The sequence below is a fragment of the Manihot esculenta genome, chromosome 12, assembly GCF_001659605.2.
Source record: "Manihot esculenta cultivar AM560-2 chromosome 12, M.esculenta_v8, whole genome shotgun sequence".
In the NCBI taxonomy this organism is placed as follows: domain Eukaryota; kingdom Viridiplantae; phylum Streptophyta; class Magnoliopsida; order Malpighiales; family Euphorbiaceae; genus Manihot; species Manihot esculenta.
In genome coordinates, this window is record NC_035172.2 from 12647185 (window position 1) to 12665828 (window position 18644).

Genomic DNA, 18644 nt, shown 5'->3' on the forward strand with positions numbered 1-18644 from the left:
TCGAGCACTTAGCCTTTTAGAGTCTTCTGGGCTCTTAGCTTTAGGTTTTCATTCGAGCGCTTTTACTCTTTGTCATCTTTTAGGCTCTTAGCCTTGAGTCTTCGTTCGAGCTTTGGATTTTAGTGTCTTCTGAGCTCTTAGCCCTGGGTCTTCGCCCGAGTACTTTGGATCTTTGTCACCTTTCGGGCTCTTAGCCTTGGGTTTTTCCTGAGCACTTCTGCTCTTTGTCATCTTCCGGGATCTTAGCCCTGGGTCTTCATTCAAGCACCTAGGCTTTTAGAGTCTTCTGGGCTCCTAGTCCTGACTCTTCATCCGAGCACTTTGGCTCTTAGCCCTAGGTCTTCATCCGAGCACTTTAGCTTTTAGTATCTTTCAGGCTCTTAGTCCTAGGTCTTCGTCCGAGCACTTTTGGTGTCTTCTAGGCTCTTAGCCTTAAGTCTTCGTCTAAGCACTTTGGCTCTTAGACATCTTCCAGGCTTTTAGCCCTGGGTTCTTGTCTGAGCGCCTTAGCTTTTAGTGTCTTACGGGCTCTTAGCACCAGGTCTTCGTCTGAGCACTTTAACTCTTTAAGTGTCTTCTGGGCTCTTATCCCTAGGTCTTTATCCGAGCACTTTAGGTCTTAGGCGTCTTCTAGGCTCTTAGTCCTGAGTCATCATCCAAGCACTTTGACTCTTAGGCGTCTATTGGGCTCTTAGGCCTAGGTTTTCATTCAAGCACTTATGCTCTTTGTCATCTTTCGAGCTCTTAGCCCTAGATCTTCATCCGAGCACTTTGGCTTTTAGTGTCTTTCGAACTCTTAGTCCTGAGTCTTCATCCGAGCACTTTAGGTCTTTAGGTATCTTCCGGGCTCTTAGCCCTGAGTCTTCGTTTGAACACTTTGGCTCTTAGGCATCTTCCAGGCTCTTAGCCCTTGGTCTTCGTCTGAGCGCTTCGACTTTTAGTGTCTTTTGGGCAGAGCCTTGAGTTTTCATCCAAGCACTTTAGCTCTTTAGGTGTCTTTCGGGCTTTTAGTTCTGAGTCTTCTTTCGAACACTTTGGCTCTTAGGCGTCTTCTGAGCTCTTAGTTCTAGGTCTTCATCCGAGCACTTTAGGTCTTTAGGCGTCTTTTAGACTCTTAACCCAGGGTCTTTGTTCGAGCACTTTAGGACTTTAGGCATCTTCTAGGATCTTAATCCTGAGTTTTTGTCTGAGTACTTTAGCTGTTTAGGTGTCTTTCAGGCTTTTAGCCCTGAGTCTTTGTCTGGGCACTTTGGCTCTTAGGCGTCTTCTGGACTCTTTGCCTTGACTCTTCGTCCGAGCACTTTAGGTCTTTAGGTGTCTTCTAGGCTCTTAACCCTGAGTTTTTGTCCTAGCACTTTGGTTCTTAGGCATCTTCTGGGCTCTTAACCCTACTGGCAATCTTGAAATTTTAGACTTGTGGTCTTACATGTAATTTTAAGAATTTAGACCGGCGGCCTTACTATAGAGTTACACATAGTACCTTTCAAGATGCTACACATTTTAGGTATGTAATTCTCTTTTTTCGCTTATGTCTTCTAAATGAAATACTCCTGGTCTAACCATTTTGATGATTTTGAATAGCCGTTCCCATATGGGGGTGAGCTTTTCTTGACCTACTCTGTTTTCAGTGGCATCTAGCTTTCGCAGGACTAGAGCTCCCACCTTTAATATTCTCTTTTTGACTTTATGATCGTAGTATCAAACTGTCATTTGCTGGTAAGCTGCAATTCAAATGCTGGCAGTGTCTCTCAATTCTTCTAAGGCGTCTAGATTACTTTGCAACATTTTATCGTTGGTTAGCTCATCACAGTACTGCACTCGATGAGTAGGGATTTTTAGTTCTATAGGTACCATCGCCTCAGTTCCATACGCCAAAGAGAAAGGTGTTTCCCAAATCGCGGCCCTAGGTGAGGTCCTACAGGCACATAATATGCTTAAAAGCTCGTCCGCCCATCCAGCCTTTGTGCCATTTAGTCTCTTCTTCAGGCCTATCACGATAGTCCAATTAGTTACCTCAGTTTTCCCATTAGTTTGGGGATAGCTATCGATGCAAATCTATGGTCTATCCCCAAGTTTTCTATGAACTTCTTGAATTCCTTGCAATTAAACTGGGCTCCATTATTTGATATGAGGACATGAGGCACCCCAAATCATCATATTATATTTGCCCCATACAAAATTGATCATCTGCCGTGCTGTGATTCTCCTGACCACTTCCGCTTCCGGCCACTTGGAGAAGTACTCTACGGCTACTATCACATACTTTCTTTGGCCAATGGTTTGAGGAAAGGGCCCAATGATATCAATTCCCCATTGGAAGAATGACCAGTGTAATGACCCGAAAATCGGACCGCTACCGGCGCTAGGATCCAGACCGACTTCAGGTCGCCGGGACCCGTAGCAAGCCTACTATACATCCTGTGTACCTGATAAAATCTCATACATGATCATACATTTTCATAAAAACTTTAAACTTTTCATATACCAAGCTTGATTTGTGCATGCACCATAACTATAAACATAAAACCCCTTACTAGAGCCCTCATCAAATGCTCTAGTGGGTCAACATAACATACATCAAGCTTGGTTCAACATATCTCATCATTAAAACATTTCATAAAGATCATGTACCAAAAGGGATTAACCATACATTAGGGCCAAGCACAATACTAATCCTCATTACATTACTTTACATTACATCATTTTACATATCATGTCCACTACTAAACTATTACATAACACTTGACACAACCTTCAACCTTGACGACTTCCCGGTCTATCCTGAACCTGCAAACCTGGGGGTTAGGGGAAAGGGGTGAGCTACTAAAGCCCAGTGAGCAGAACAGTAAAACAATTTACTAAACATATATTTTCATGAAATGCATCACAACACAAACAATTCACATCACGGATGGACTTGTCACCAATAACCCCCTTTCCTCTTAATAATAACAAAATGCCTGGACGCATGGCATGGGCAGCCCTGTACTTTCTTACGTGGTGCCAGGACGCGTGGCATGAGCAGCCTTGGACTTGCTTACATGGTGCCGGGACGCGTGGCATGGGCAGCCCTGGACTTGCTTATCATACCATACTGAGGGCTAATGGGTCATCCAATATCCATCCACATCAACATCATAGTATGCAATGCATTATATTCGTGAATTCTAATGCAAAACAACCTAATACATATCATGGCATTCGTGATGCATGAATCATGCTAAAAAGATTTCATTGCTTTGAAAATAAAAGAAGTTATGTTCTACTCACCTCTGGCTGACTCTGAAACAGCTAACACTGCTGGCCTCCTCGGTTCCTCGGGTTCGATCCTACACAGGTGGACTCAAATGAGGGACCAAACAAACTCTAACATGACTCTAAACAACTCCCCAAAAACCCCCTAAAACATCACAAACATGCATGGAAAAACAGACAAATGAAGGCTGGGCAGGGGACTTTCGGCGGCAAGTTCGGCGGCTGAAGATCCCTACAGATCCGAAAGTCAGGCACTTTCGGGGGCAAGGTTCGGCGGCCGAAGGTCCTTCCAGAGTCGAAAGTCACAACTTTCGGGGGCAGGTTCGGCGGCTGAAACTCCCCTCCAGAGCCGAAAGTCCAACTTTCGGGGGAGAGGTTAGGCGTCCTAAACTGCCTCCACAGGCAGGTTCGGCAGCCGAATATGGCTTCGGCGGCCAAACCTGGGTTCTCCAGAATGGCAGAACCCGATTCGCCTCTCTCATCTAGCCTCCCAAAACCCTCCAAACGCATACTCAACACTCAAAAGCATGCATAAACACATTTTCATGCATATAGGGGTATAAAACTAGCCTAAACTCCCAACATACTACAACATGGCATCACATTTAGCATAAAGGGTACATAAACCCTAACATTTTACAACTAGCCTAGACATGCATCAAAACCCTTAACCCCTTCTTAAAACTTACTTAAAACATCATAAAAGGTGTAGATCTACACTTACCTCTTGAAGATCGAGAGGAGATGCGATCCTAAAGTCGGAGATATGGAGGAACGAGCTCCGAGGGTCTCCAAGCTTCAAAACTTTGATCTTTAGCTCAAAAATCTTGAAAACAAAGTAAAACTCATCAAAAACTTGAAGGGATTGAAGGAAAGCACGAAATCAACCATGGGAGGGCGAAATCTCACCTATGCCCGAAAATAGAGAGAGAAAACTCGCCCATTTTCGGACAAGGGGCCTTTTATAGGTGGCTGGCCAGACCACCTTCGGGGGCCAAAAGAGCTCCCACAAGTCCACCATGTTCGGCGGCCAAACCTGGACTTTTCCTCCTTGGTCTTTTCTTTCAAAACTCAATTTCTTTCTTCATTAAAACCATAAAAACATATAAAAACATTTTAGAAAACCTTTATTTTACCCTTCTAGAAGGCTCCGACATCCGAGAAATTCCGGATTCCAACGGAGATTCCGCCGGAAGGTAGGAATTCCGATGCCGGGGTCTAGCCGGGTATTACAACCAGGGTGTTGAGATACTGATTTGACCCATTGTAGGTGCGTTGATTACCCTTCCAAACCGTTGGAAAATGTCACACTTCTTCACAAATTTTTCCACATCTGCTTTCAAAGTGGGCCAGTAGTATCCTTGTCTGAAGATCTTATTTGCTAGCATGGTCGCTCTTTCATGAGTGCCACAGATACCTTGATGAATATCTTCAATGATAAAGGAAGCCTTTCCTTGCCCTACACATTTTAGCCAAGGCGCAAACTTTCCTCTTTTGAACAGTACTCCATCTTCACATAAATAATTTTGTACTTTGGTGAAGATATTTTTTTCTTCGTTTTTGTCATTAGGCAACTCTCCTTGGTCAAGATACTTGATGAAAGGGTCCATCCAGCATGGCCCAGAGTGAAGATGCATAACAAGTATAGGCTTCTCAAAGCTCACCTGTGATATGGTCTCTATTAGTACCTATTGCGGTAATTGCCTTAGTCATTCGTGGGTTAACCAGCTCATCAAATTGGCCTCTTCATTCTACGCTCGTGGTATGAGATCCACCCCGAGAGGGATGTTTTTTTACTTGAATTCTAACTGCAGTTCTCGCACTCGGGCCAAATATCATTTCATTGTCTCGTCTCATGCTTCATATATCCCTCGAACCTGGTTGATGACCAGCCAGTTGTGCGTCACTGAGAATATTTAAATCACTTACTCCTATCCCAATTGCTAACTGCATCTCGTTGATCAAAGCTTTATATTTGGTCATGTTATTGATTACAGGAAAGTCAAAACATAGTGCATATGAGACGGCCAACTCATTTGGTCCTTCCAGTATTGCTCTTGCCCCGTTTTGACTTGGCTCGGCTGCCCTATCTATGTGTAGGATCTAGAGGTATGTGTGATTGTCTTCATCAACTTCTTTTGCTATCTTTCATTCCCTTCTACCTCCTGGTTCAACTCTTCACTGTTCTTTTCTTCATTGAACGAGCACTCGGCTGTGAAGTCTGCCTACACTTGAGCTTTTATCAACATTCGAGGCTTATACTTCAAACAGTAGGGTCCTATCTCAACTGACAAGCTAGCATCCAGCCTAACATTTCTAACCAATGTAATATTATTTTGAGGGTTGGTCTGTCACTATGATCCCTTATGATTGTCCAGATATACTTTGAATTTTCGAATGGCTAGAAGGAACGCCAACACCACTTTTTCGATGTTGGGATATCTGACCTCGACCCCCTTCAGTATCTTACTTTTATAGAAAGTTGGCTTTTATATCTCAGTCTCTTCCCAGATGAGTATTGCGCTAATTGCCCGGTCAGAAACTGCCAAATATATATATAGATCTTCTTTGTCCATGGATCGATTGAGGATCTTTGGAGAGTTCAAGTAGTCTTTAATTTCGTTTAAAGTTTGTTGGCATTGTTCTGTCCACGCAAAATTAGGAGATTTTCTCAGTTTTTTGAAGAAAAGTAAATTCTTATTTGTTGACTTTCATTCTAAAAAAGAGAATTGATAAAAAATAAATCAATTAAATTGAATTCTTATTAAATTTTTAATTTCGAAAAAAATGTTTATGCTCTACCAATTTATCACTGATCCATAGCCATAAATGCAAGGAATGTCGTTGAAATATATCGTTACACTACGTAATGAAATTGAAATGAGATAAAATCCATCATGCGAAAAAGGTTCATGCCTGCCCGTTATTATAGAAAGTTACACTAAAAGATATAGTCTCACATAGAGAAACATGTCTATGAAAAATGAAAAATCATAATGATGAGAGTTAATATGGAGGACGATTAAAAAATAACAATAACTAGATTTTTTAGTGAACTCAACAAAGAAATCACCAATATCATTAAATTATGGAGGTTAAAGATATAGTTAGCACGGTGATGAAGGATGAAAAGCATCTAAAGAGGAAAAAGAATGGTGCAAGGACCTTGGAGAAACAATTACACTTCAAAAATGGCCAAAGAAGGAAGAATAAAGCAAAGAGAAGGGAACTGGAGTAAGGATAAGGATTTTTTTAAGCAACAAATTGCAAAACACAAGTGCTCAAGATTGGAAGAAAACTTTCAGTCATATTCATAATCTATTATGCACCAGTATATCAAATGCTTCAAGTGTTTGGGAGGCTATGATTCTGTGAGATGATGGTGAAATTCTTTGTAACAATGAAAACCTATGCGCTTACTGGAAGACTATTCAGATAAAGAAAATACTGAGTATGCTATGCAAGATGAAACTCTTATAGTTGTTATATATATATAATTATTATTATTTAAAAACTTTATATATTATATTTTATTTTTTAATATTATTTAATATTTAAATATATTATTTTAATAATTTTATACTACAAATTTGACTTTTTTTAGAAAAATATATTTAAATTTTTATTATTTATATATACTCAAAATTTAAATTTTTTTTATTAATGTTAAATTAATTTAAATAATGAAATAATTATAAAAAATTAATTAAACTGAAAAATTGAAAAATTAAAATAGAATAATTTAATATTGTGAAATTATTTTAATAATTTTATTAATATTTAAATTTATTATTTTAATATTTTTATCTGAAAATTTTTTATTTTTTATTAAAATGTGAATATTATAAAAAATAATTAAGATTTAATAATTATCTTATCTGATTACCAAATAAAATGAATTAAATTAAAAAATAAAAAATTTGAATGTCCATTAATTTTAGATGAAGAATATCTAAAATTATTTTAGATGATATTTGAAATAATTAAATTATTTAAAATTATTTAAATAATAAAATTATTATATATTTTAAATTTAAAGTATAGTAAATAATATAATCAGTAATTTCAATATTTCCATCTTCTCACTTTTATATATACTATTTTTATATACAATATATATAGATAAATTATATGTGAAATAAAAAATAATAAAAAATATAAATTTATTAATAATAATAATTCAATTAAATCAATATTAAAATTATTAATTTATTTCTAAATATAATATATCATATAAAATTTCAATTCTTAATATAAACTATTTATTTTTATATCTTTACATACGATTTTTTTAATTCATTATTTTTCACAAAAATGTAATTTAACTTACAATAAAATTTTAATATATAGAATTTTAAAATTTGAAAAACATCTTCTATAAATAAAATGTAATCAAGAATTTCTTCAATTAATTTAAATTTAAATAAATTAATAATATAATTAAATAATTAAATTAAAAAAATTTAAACAATAACAATTGTAATTATTTTTTTAAAAAAATTAATTTAACTTATGATAAAATTACAATATAAATAATTTAAATATTAATAGAAGTTTTTATGATAAAATTCAATCTAATTATAATTTAAATGTTAAGAGATTTCTTCAATCCATTTGAATTTAAATAGAATATTAATATAATGAAATAATGAATTAAAATTTAAAATTTGATTGATTTAATTATATCGGTATTTTATTTAAATTTTAATAATTTTTATCAAAGTAATTTTTAATTTTTAGTGTATTTTTATTTTGGTCGTTTAACTTTAATTTTTTTTTAATTCCTTAAACTTTAATTAAATTTTCATTAAATTTTTTTTACCTATAGGGTTAACATAAATTTAAAAAAAAAAAACTTTATCTTCAATTATTTATTTTATATTTTTATTCTCTCTGTCTAAAAAAAAAATTACATACTTTCTCTTTCACTTTCTCTTCTTCTCCCTCCTAAAAATATATAATTTTATTTTACAATATATGAGAAAATAAATAAATTTAGAGTTATCTAAAATTATTTAAAAGAATTAAAGATAAAATAATTTCTTTTTTTTTTTCATAAATCAACACTCTTGTGTACTAAATTAATAAAAAAAAAGCAAAAAATAACATCACCATTTTAATAATCATCACTTATTGCATTTTTTAATAAAGTCAAAGGAATATATATAATATATAGGTTTTATTTTATTTTTTTATAATTTATTATTTTAAAGTATTTTTAAATTTTAAATATTAAAATCTTATTCCACAAAAATAGAAAAATAATTATTTAAAATTAATTTTATCATAAATATATATAAAATAATGTAAATAACTATTTAAAAAAATTATTCTTTAACCAATAATTAATAAATAATTTATTTTTAATAAAATGTTATATTTTTATTTTAAATATAAAAATATTATATATTTAAAATAAATTAATAAGTAATATACAAAATAAAATTGCTTAAAATTTTATCTATAAAATTATCTGAATTAATATTTAAAAATTATTCAAAATAAAATATAAAAATATTAATTTAAGTATTAAAATAAAATAATAAAAAATCAATAAATTGTGTGAGTAAATACATAAAAAGAAAAGTAAAATAAAAGAGGGAAGAGAGAATAAAATTAGAAAATAGACTATAAGAAAAAAAATTTTTTATTTATGTTAAGCTGAAAATTTTTTTAAAAATTTCAAAAAAGAAGTCAAAGTTTGAGAAATTGAAAAGATTGGCTTCAAAGAGACTTTAGAAAGAATTTTAATTAATTTAGAATCTCCCTAAAGTATTCTGAATATTAAAAGTTCTTTTATGGTCAATTATTTGATGGGAAATGAGATTTAGGATATCTCTTTAGGTTGAGCAGTATTCGGCTCAAATATAAAAAATCGATCGAACTGAATTAATTTTAAAATTTAGATTAATTTTTTATTCAATTCAGTTTGGTTCGGTTTTTAATTTTAAAATTTTGATTATTTCAGTTTGATTCGGTTTTAATAAAAAAAAATTGAAAAAACCGAACTGAATCGATTAGTGATAATAATATGTTATTTTCAATAATATAGATAAATTAAATTATATTAAGATTAAAATATTTTAATTAAATTTTAAAATATTAAAAATAAAGTGTAAAAAATAAAAAATTTATTAAAAATTAAAATCGATCAAACCGAATCGAATTGAACCGAATCAAACCGGTTCGGTTCGGTTTGATTTCTGACTAAAATCGGTTCGGTTTTTATAAATACTAAAATTTCAATTTTCGATTTATTCAATTCGATTCGATTTTGAACCGAACTGACCGAATGCTCACCCCTAAATTCTCTCCTTCCCTCATTTCATCAATTTAGAATTTGGCAAACATGGATGTGTCTAAGCAAAATTCTCCTAATCATCTTTAGTGGCAATTTAATTAAGAAGCCCAAAAGGAAAAATCCACCTTGATTTTTAAGCCTACTTCTGCCCAATTGGCCTTTGTAAGCAAGACCTAGTGGGCTTGGCCTTTAGTCAAGTCTAGTCCATTGCATCTTTCATCCTCTTCCCTTTGTTTAGGCAGAGGATTTTTGAAGTTTTGCTTTTGTCACACACGACACGACAAAGTCGTATGTAATTGATCCCATCCCATCTTATCTGTTGTCTTTACTTTTTGACTTATGTATGACCCTTAGTGGGACCCTTCTGCATTATATTGAAATCATCTAGTTTATCACTCAGGCCCTTGAACTCCTCCCATTCTCATCCTCGCTTTGAGCAATGGAACATATCAAACACAACCATGTAGAAGTACGAGGACTGAAGCTACATGTAGCTGAGATTGGCACGGGTAGTTAGTTTTGTATCTTTAACATATCCTTCTTCAATTATGTTTTATATTTTCTTGGCTGATTCTATATATCTGCGACCATGCACCTAAAGATTCTTGTGTTCAGGTCCGAAGGTGGTGTTGTTCCTTCATGGATTCCCAGAAATCTGGTACACATGGAGGCACCAGATGATTGCTGTTGGAGATGCTGGGTATCGATCAATTGCTATTGATTTCAGGGGCTATGGACTCTCAGATCAGCCACCTGAGCCAGAGAAAGGATCATTCATGGACCTTGTTGATGATGTTATTGCGCTTCTTGACACTCTCGGCATCAGTAAGGTTAGAGAGATTTCCGCCATTTTCCATTCTTCTGTTAGAACTGCCTTGAATTTGATTCAAATTAACATATAGACGATAATATTTGTGAATCAATTATTTTGGTGGGCTGCTAGAATTTTCAGAGTTCTTAGAGTTCAATGTTTGTAAATGACATCTACATAACAACTAATGAAAATAACCTCGTGTTTCAAAATTGGGATACAATTGAGGAATCCAAATTAACTTGGTGCATATCTGGGTTGCCTTAAGTATCAAACAATTACACAATTTAAAAATTAAACATGAGAAGTAATTTAACACACAAATTTCACAGATTTAATCGTTATTCACCGATTTGATTATGTTCACGATGGCAGTTTTTGAATATAATACACTATTTTTAGAGAAAAAAAATAAAAATAAAATAGTCCTAAAAGACCCTCGAGCCCTCCATTCCAGTGGGGCGGCCAACAGACGACTGCTCCGCGCGGAGTTGGATGAGCGACCATAGAGTATACAGTTTATAATATATTATTAAGTCTTCATATTTTAACAGGTTATTCTGAAAAAGTTAAAAATTTGATTTGTAATTCTGCTCAAGATAATAATATAGATTTGAGAGGGTAATGTTTTTTCTCTTTTATCACATTTACAGGTTTTTCTAGTTGGGAAGGATTCTGGAGCTCTACCAGCAAACATAATAGCTGCTATGTATCCAGAGAGGGTCTGTGGTCTTACAACAATGGGTATTCCCTTCATGCTTCCAGGCCTTAATGCTGTCCAAACTGATGCCTTGCCCAAGGGTTTCTATGTGACAAGGTGGCAGGTACACTCCTGAGACCCAGCTCGGCATATGGTAATAGGATGTACCTAGATTTTAGATTTGCCACTACTTGTTTCTGTAATAATCAAACACATCCAATTCCAATATGATCCCAGGAGCCAGGCAGAGCTGAAGCAGATTTTGGCAGGCTAGATGTCAAGACAGTGATAAGAAACATCTACATTCTCTTCTCTGGAGCTGAGCTACCAATAGCCAGAGATGACCAAGAGATCATGGACTTGGTTAATCCTTCCACTCCCTTACCGCCATGGTTCTCTGAGGATGATCTTGCAGTTTATGCATCCTTGTATGAGAACTCAGGATTCCGCTTTCCATTACAAGTCCCATACAGGTATATGCAGAAGCCTCAAAGCCTGAAGCCTAAAACTAAACCATGCATCTTTATCGACATTATCTTCCATGAAATATACAGAACATTTTTCTGAAATTGGTCTCGTTTGGTTTACTGTTACTTTGTTTGTGCAGGACTTTAGGTGTAGATTGTGGATTAACTGATCCGAAAGTTACATGTCCTGCATTGCTGATCATGGGAGAGAAGGACTACGTCCTGAAGTTGCCTGGCATGGAGGAGTTCGTAAGGAGTGAACAAGCAAAGCGTTTTGTGCCAGAGTTAGAGACTGTTCTTGGAAGAAGGGAACCATTTTGTTCATGAAAAACTCCCGAAGCAAGTGAATGAGATCCTCATCAACTTCCTCAACAAACATAGTACTCAAGTAGATGCTCCATGACCACCTCAAAGTGCTCGAAGTTGCATATAAAAGTAATCAAGTCCCACTCACGTATCCCTTTGCTTTGACGAAGGAAAACGGACAACGCAAAGTTGTGTCCATGAGTTGAATGCTATTTCTTCAATTGCTGAATCAAGCCAGACTGTGTCAAAAAGAGTGATGTCTTTCTGACAAAAAATAAATTCCTCCTTCATACATGGTCCTATGAATCCTTTCCTCAATAATAATTAACAATAAATAAATGAAGATGAACATAATTGTAAAGTTAATTCAAATATACGTTAATTCCTTCTATTTGAAATTCATTATCGCCATATATATATATAGTTTACGTTCCGTTATGTTTTCTGCGAAAAATATTTATCGCTATTTTCTTTGTTAATGTGTTTCCTTTGTTTACCTTTTTCTATATTTATTATTATTTTCTCTTTTTCTCATTGGTATAGTTATTCACTATTCAAATAAATTTATGCAAACATGACTATCTCTAGATAGATTTCTTCTAGGATGATCTTTAATCCATTCTACGTCCATCAAATCCCTTTATATCCATAAAGATCTAAGAAATTAAGTGAAAAAATCTTATTAGACATTAGCATTAAGAATAGAAACCAAAAAATGAGGAACCATACTCCAAACAACAAGATTAGTATGACATAAGGAAGCTCGAGATAAGCAATGAGCCACCTTATTGGCTTGTCTTCTAATTCAAGAAAGGAATAGCGCATACCATAAAAAAGTAGGGAGCCACAATCATCAAGAATGCCACCAAAATTAAAAGTATCCTCCACAGCTGATTTAAAAGTTCATATTACCTCTAGAGAATCCATTTCAATGTCAACATGTCCACGGAAGTTGGTAAGTAACCATGTCAAAACCCTTTGAAGTGCAACAACTTTAGCGATATTCTAAAGAAACAACCCATCATAAGACTGAGCAGCAGCATTGATGAACTCCCCTACTGCATTCCTAATCACAACATGATCTCCTGTTATACTTTCCAATGAAAAACAAGAAGCATCGAGATTGTACTTATTTTCCCTGCCGAAGTATTAAGGATAAAGCCTAGCTCTAACTACTTATCTCTAACTTATCTAGCTTAGCTGTAATTTGTATTCCATATTTTATGCATTCTTAGCTGTAACCTATCTATATAAGTGTTGTACTCTATGCTAATTAGTGGAATACTATTTTTCCTATATGGTATCAGAGCAGTGTAACCAGTATGAGTAACAGGCAAGAGTTTACCATCACCAAGTTGAATTTCATCTGGCCCACCATAATCCGTATAACCCTGCAAGGAAGACAGATTAGAAACAATATGGTGAGAAGCTCCACTATCAAACAACCATTGTTGAGGTGATGTGGTAGACATAGCAGTCGTAGCATTCACCGACGGAACAGCATTGGAAGCTATGGAGGAATTTGTGGAATCTGTTCGCACCACAATATTGTTTTCCCGAAGAAAACGTGCTAGCTTACGGCATTCAGCAGCAACATGCCCAACATGCTCACAAAACTGACAAATAGTAGGAGATTGATAAAAACCTCGTGTATTGTTCTGAAATTGATAAGAACGACCTCCACGATTTCTGCGTGAGAACTGATTGGAATGACCTCCACCATTCTGTTGCAGTGAACGATTTCCAGTCCTAGCAGTATAATTAACAGTAGCAATAGAAGGAGATGAAACAGGTGGATCTTTGTCTTTTAAAGATCGTCCATGATCAGTAAGCTTTTCAAACAAATCAGAAAAGGAGATCGCCGATTCTCTAACCTTTAAGGCCGCAACAATGGAGCTATAATCATCACCAAGCTATGTAATAATATGAACAATCAAGTCTTCATCACTAACAGGATTCTGAGTGAGAGCCAATTCATCAGCAATGGCACGCATCTCATTCATAAATACTGCAATAGATTTCGAACCCTTGGGATTTTGAGCAAGCTTTGTCTTGAGTGAAAGAATACGAGATCGTGAGACATTAGCAAAGCTCTGGTGAAGCCGATCCCATGCCTCTTTTGCTGTGTTCGCTGAGGAAATTAGAGGCTGAATAACCTCAGAACAGCTACCAAGAAGGGCACTAACAAGGATGTGATCTTGTCGAAACCAGAGAGAATATTCTGGGTTTATAGTTTTGTCTTTATCAGTAAGAAATTCAGATGGCGATGTTTTAGATCCATCAATAAAACCAAGCAAATCGAGCCCAATCAATGTTGATTGAACTTGTTTTCGCCAAACAGGAAAGTTTTCCTGAGTGAGTTTGATAGGGAAGTGTGTAGGAGCATTGAGTTGAATAACAGAAGAAAGAGATGAAGAAGCCATAGGAAAAGAGAAACAACTGGATCTAGAAAAACCTCGTTAGAGTATTGTTAAAGATCTGATACCATATAGGAAAAATAGTATTCCACTAATTAGCATAGAGTACAACACTTATATAGATAGGTTACAGCTAAGAATGCGTAAAATATGGAATACAAATTACAGCTATACAAATTACAGCTAAGCTAGATAGGTTAGAGATAAGTAGTTAGAGATAGGCTTTCGAAAATCACATGCAGATGCTTCTCTTTTTATTTATCACTCTAAAGATGTTCTTGCTTATTTTCTTATATATGTTGATGACATTGTGTTAACTGGCAATACCACGAGGTTTTTGGATGAATGTGTGTCCAAGTTGGCTGCTCGGTTTTCTATTAAAGACTTGGGCTCTTTACATCATTTTTTAGGTGTTGAGGTTATTCCGACCTCTACAGGGCTGTTTCTTTCTCAACATCGGCATATTCATGATTTACTCATTAAGTTTGATATGGCTGGTGCTAAGGAGGCTAGTACACCTTTATCTAGTGAGAAACTTGAACTATGTGATGGATCACCATCGGCAGACTCTACAGTTTATCGGCAACTAGTTGGTGCCTTGCAATATTTAGCTATCACTCGTCCTGATGTTTCCTTTGCAGTTAATAGACTTTCGCAGTTCATGCATGCCCCAACACAGAGGCATTTCCAAGCATTGAAGCGTGTCCTGCGATATTTGAAAGGTACAATTTATTATGGATTATATCTTCGTTCGGACTCTTCACATACATTAACTGCGTTTTCCGATTCTGATTGGGGTGGTACTCTTGAGCAAGGTCGGTCCACTACTGCATATGTCTTGTATCTTGGGTCTAATGTTATCTCATGGAAATCTACCAAACAGAAGACTGTTTCTCGATCTTCAACTGAGGCCGAATACAAGGCCTTGGCCAATGCTACCGCCGAAATGATTTGGGTTCAGAATTTGTTACAAGATTTGCATTTGCCTCTTAATCAATCTCCAGTTCTTCATTGTGATAATATTGGAGCAACATACTTTTGTGCCAATCCAATATATCACACCAAGATGAAACACCTTGCATTGGACTACCACTTCGTCAGGGAACGTATACAAGCTAGACAACTTCGAGTACAACACATTAGCTCAAAGGACCAGTATGCTGATATGTTAACAAAGTCTCTTGGACGATTACAGTTTCAGTCTTTTCGATCCAAGATTGGCGTTTCCGATGGAACCTTCATCTTGCGGGGGCGTATTAAGGATAAAGCCTAGCTCTAACTACTTATCTCTAACCTATCTAGCTTAGCTGTAATTTGTATAGCTGTAATTTGTATTCCATATTTTACGCATTCTTAGCTGTAACCTATCTATATAAGTGTTGTACTCTATGCTAATTAGTGGAATACTATTTTTCCTATACGAAGGACATAACCAAGAAATACCTTTCCCAACCTTCTAAAAAGATTGATTAATAAACAAAGAAATAGCATGAGCTATGTCCCAATCTCTTTGTAGACTATCAACAGATCTCATAACATTAGATGGAGATAAAGCACTATCATCCCAAAGCTATAGATTTCTGGCAATCATATGTATTGTGGCAGATTGCCAAACAGTATAGAGAGAATTGAGAGAGAGAAGAAATAAGAGAAGAAGTTTGAGATCGAGAGGAGTAGAAAGAGAATTTTGTATTGATTAATCTGAATGCCTTTCTTCCCGTGTGCTACTCCTATATATTCTATTTCTATAATATTAATACAGCTGTGTAACAAACTACCAACTGTCATAACAAATTTATAAAAGTAATATCCAAAATATCCTTATGTTTTCCTTCCAAAACTAATTACTTCTAACCTTCAATAATATTTTTTCTTTTCTTCCTACAATATCTAACAATACCCTCCCTATGAGGATCTTCTTGTCCCTAAAAGGTTGAAAATCAGAAAACTGTGCTGAGATGGAGGCCTAGTCTTCCCAAGTGGCATTTTCAATGGGAAGATTGATCCATTTAATTAACCTTTGCAACATTAGCTTGCCATTCTTGAGAATAGTTCTCTGCTTCAGAAGCTGCTCAGGAGCAACAAGAAATTGATCATGTGGCATAGTTGATAATTCTTGCAAAGAAGTTACACTTGTCCGCGGTTATTTCTTCAATAGAGAGACATGAAATACTGGGTGAATAGAATATGTGGAAGAAGTTTCAACTTGTAAGCAACTGAACCAACCATTGCAATTATCTGAAGGGGTCCATAATATTTGGCTAAAAGCTTGAGAGATCTTCTTAGAACCAAGGAAGTATGCCTGTAAGGCTGCAGCTTTAAGAACACCCAATCTCCCACTTCAAATATCCTTTTCGATATTTCTTATTTGCTTGTTGTTTCATTCTTAACTGCGCAGCCTATAAATTCTCCTTCAGTAATTGAGTCATGGCCTGTCTCTTGGTAAGAAGATCTGTAACAGAAGCCACTGAGGTGTCTCCTATTTGGAATAAGACCAAAGGAGCTAGAGGGTGCCCATATAAGGCTTCAAAGGGTGATATTCCAATAGCACTATGATTGTTAGTATTGTACCACTATGAAAGTCATACTCCTCAAATATCCTTCCAAACACTGGTTGAGTCTTTCAGATTGTCCATCACTCTGGGAATGATAAGCTGAACTATCGCATAGAGAAGTATCCAATAACTTAAAAAGCTCCTTCCAAAACAAGTTAGTAAAAATTTTGCCTCGGTCAGAGACTATGGGCAATGGTATTCCATGTAATTTAACCACATAATTCAAAAAAACTTTAGCAATGTCAGTAGTAGAAAAAGGATGAGCCAAGGGAAGAAATGAACATATTTAGACAATTTGCAAATTACCACCAAAATGGTATCCTTACCCCCTGATTTAGGTAGTTGCTCTATGAAATCCATGTTTATGTGCTGCCAAGATTGTGAAGGTATAGGTAATAGTTGCAATAACACAGGATTGGCATAGTGCTCTGGCTTACTTCTTGCACAATTATCATATTGTTTAACGCATTCAAGTACTGCTTCAAACATCCCTGACCAGTAGAAATGCCTCCTAAGTTTTAGATAAGTAGCTTGAATACCAGAATGCCCTCATAAATTGGAGTCATGATATAAGGCTAAGAGATGTGATCTCAATTTGCCTCCACAGCCCACATACAACCTATTCTTGTAATAAAGAAGCCCCTTCTTAATAGCATAGGCGCATGAGCTATGCTATTGATAGCCAGCTGAGAAAATAAGGCAGTAGCATGCTCATTCCCTTCATAACTGTCCACCAAAGAAGTCAACCAAACAAACTGTAATATAGAAGATCCTTGAACACCCAAGCATGCAACATTCATAAGTCTTCTTGAAATAGCATCAACTACTTTATTTTCAACCTCTTTCTATATAAAATTTTGCATCTAAGCCTAAGAGCTTAGAAACACCCTTCAACTGCAAGTTCCTATGCAACCTCTGTTCCAACAAGTGCTTAATGCTCTCATGACCAGTCTTGATAAAGAAGGGACCCTGATCAAGACAATGTCTTTACTTTTGGACAACAAAAGTAATGGCTAATAATTTCCTTTCATAAACAGATAGCCCCTGATTCTTGAGACCAAATGCCTTAGAAATATAGACAATAGGATGTCCCCATTCCAGCATTGCTTGCATCTGTCTCCGCCACAAAAGGTTGCCTAAAATCTAGCAAACTAACGTTGGTGTTTCGGTCATTGCCTCCCTGAGAGTTTCAAAAGCAATTTGTGACTCTTCATTCCACTGAATGCATCTCTCTTTAATAGGTTAGTCAAAGGCCTAATGATAAGACTATAGTGTTGCATAAACTTTCAATAGTAGCTATTTAAGCCAAGAAAACTCCTAAGTTCCTTCACTGATGCAGGCACAGGCCAAGATCACATCACCTGTATCTTAACAGGATCAGTAGCAACTCCTGCCCTAAAAATTCTATGCCCCAAGTAATCAATTTTAGCCCTCCCAAACAAACACTTCTTCTTATTACCAAATAACTGCTGTTGTTGGAGTGTTTTAAAAACAACAACTAGGTGCTGCAAATAGTGCTCCCAATCTATGTTGTAAACTAGTATATCATCAAAGAATACTAGAATAAATTTTGTGAGGTAAGGCTGAAACATATGCTTCATGAGGGCCTAAGAAGTAGCAGGGGCATTGGTAAGCCCAAAAGTTACCTTAAACTGAAAATTTCCATGGTGAGTTTTGAAGTCAGTTTTAGGGATGTCTAGTGGATCCACCCTAATTTAGTGGTATCCTGCCTTAAGATCTATCTTGTAAAAGACCTTAGCTTTATGTAATGCGTCAAGTAGGTCACCTATAATATGGAAAGGAAATTTTTTCTTAATAGTAACGCTGTTTAA

At 35.6% G+C, this 18644-nt stretch overlaps 1 pseudogene; it reads left to right on the forward strand.

Moving 5' to 3' along the window:
• The first annotated feature begins 9910 nt into the window (after nucleotides 1-9910).
• Nucleotides 9911-12132, forward strand: LOC110627791 (annotated as a pseudogene).
• Nucleotides 12133-18644: the final 6512 nt, after the last annotated feature.